The 2,009-nt window shown below is 36.7% G+C and overlaps 1 long non-coding RNA gene across 1 annotated transcript; it reads right to left on the reverse strand.

The window, feature by feature from the left end:
- Window positions 1-937: 937 nt before the first annotated feature.
- LOC130677921 (uncharacterized) lies at window positions 938-1,481 on the reverse strand. Its single transcript, XR_008991734.1, has 3 exons — window positions 1,450-1,481; window positions 1,114-1,347; window positions 938-1,034 (listed from the first exon to the last, which is right to left on the reverse strand). It is a non-coding gene; the product is annotated as an uncharacterized LOC130677921 (long non-coding RNA).
- Between the last annotated feature and the right edge of the window lie 528 nt (window positions 1,482-2,009).

Raw genomic sequence — 2,009 nt, forward strand, 5'->3', positions numbered from 1 at the left:
AGTTTTCTTTACGTATACACTTGCATATTTAACCATATCCAAGTTGTATACGGTTATTTGAAGAAATGGGCAAATTTTGGGTTAAAAGAAGGAACACACGATCTTTAAGCTCATTTTCCCTTTACTGAAAAGAGAAAACCGACAGCTGAACTTGACTTGCAAGTGGTAACATCATTTCGGTTACCCAGTGAACGCTGGTGATGGCCGAATTGCCCCGGCCCATCTTCTCCCGGCTCATCTTCTTCATCCTCCCTAAAGAGCCAGGAAATAGACTTCCAATCCTCCATCCAATCATCCAAATCCTCGTCCTTTTCCCTCCAAAGATGCTTACTCCACGCCAGAAAAAGCTCACGCTTTAGACGGGATGGGCAGTCCGGCAGAGAACCCCGACTCAAATAATGCTAGACAAACAAGCCGACATTTTAAATAACACTAAAATCACGACCAACTAGACTTTTCACCTCAACACTTACGTGTAGCAAATTATTACGCACATCACAAGTATTATAACATTTACAAGTCTGAATGTTGGGGGCCAAAATGTCAAAAATCCTCCGAATATAAACAAATTCGGAATAGGATCTTATAAAATAATAAATGGGATCCCCAAGGTTATACTTCTGACCGAAAGACTTGCACATTGTACCAGTTTCAAATCAGACGACTGAATGCCCGACTTAACGCATAAGCGCATCGTCAGCGGTAACAAGACGCGCTAGCCGTGAGAACGTTTGTTGAAGTCACACAAACTAAACTTAAGAACAAAATAATGAGAATGATTCTTAAAAACTAAAGAAATAAAACGCTATACATTTTTAAAGAAAATTCATTCGCAATTTATTCTGTCAAAATTCAAAACATTAACGCCTTTTGAAAAGCCAGGCGATAGTAGAATCTTTCAAAGTAGAATTTAACAAACGCAAATTATTTCTGCGTCCTCGAATGTGACGGATAAATCTCAAAACTTCCGTTAAACAGCTGTTACCAATGAGAGCATCGTCCGTAAAATACCAATGTAAATTGGTCACGACACACTAAAATGAAAAAAAAAAAAAAAAGCATTTTTTTTTAAGAATTCCTCTTTATATAATATATATGAGTATATAAAAATACCTCTAGTAAGGTAAGAGCGCGACCATCCGGTTCTATCGGGGGCAAGGGTGGTGCTATCGAATGGATCCAATCAACCTCGTATTGATGAGAAACGAACAAAAAGATTGGATCCGAATCTAGATACCAACGAGCCCGCACCTCTATCAAAATTTCACCCAGTAAAACTGGTAAAAGATCCATTTCCGGATCAGCAATCTTAACAGGTTGGCGAGTAAAACACATTTTCAGTAAATCCTGAAATTACGAGTTTCAATATATAACTAAAACTTTTTTTTTGACAAGGAGTTATCAAATTCCTTATTTTTAAATTGAAAATGGGTTTTAATACCGACTTACCTCTCAACTGTAACGAGCGTCCACTAGCTTTAAGAACAACTTGATGTAAAGCAATATGTTTAAAAATCATCTATTCTTACTCTATAAAAGAAAAAAAAACAAACATAATAATAACCGTGGCCTTGCTAAATCAGCAAATTAGAAACTGACCGCGAATAAAACCAAGCGATATACGCAAAAGCAACGAAAAGAATTCTCAAAAACTCCCATAAAATATCACTGAAATACTTATGGGTATATTGAGAATAATCTCTAAAAATCATTCTACATGCATGCTATTCATATAAGTAACGTTCATTCTTAGTTTTCAGGTTGAATCCCTCAACATTATCATTAAAAAGCCATCAATTATTCAATTTATTTCTGATATAAAACATATCATTGATTTATACATGAAATAAGCTGGTTTAGAGAATAGTCCTTCCAGTGACTGTAAGATGGAGACACTTGCCGGTAAATCTACGATCAATTCAGCGGTCGATATTTAGCATTTCATTGATGTCACACCGTCGCGAGAGTTGCGAACGCGGGCAAAGAAGAGACCGATTAGCGACAGCTGT

The sequence above is a fragment of the Microplitis mediator genome, chromosome 11 (assembly GCF_029852145.1).
Source record: "Microplitis mediator isolate UGA2020A chromosome 11, iyMicMedi2.1, whole genome shotgun sequence".
NCBI lineage: Eukaryota > Metazoa > Arthropoda > Insecta > Hymenoptera > Braconidae > Microplitis > Microplitis mediator.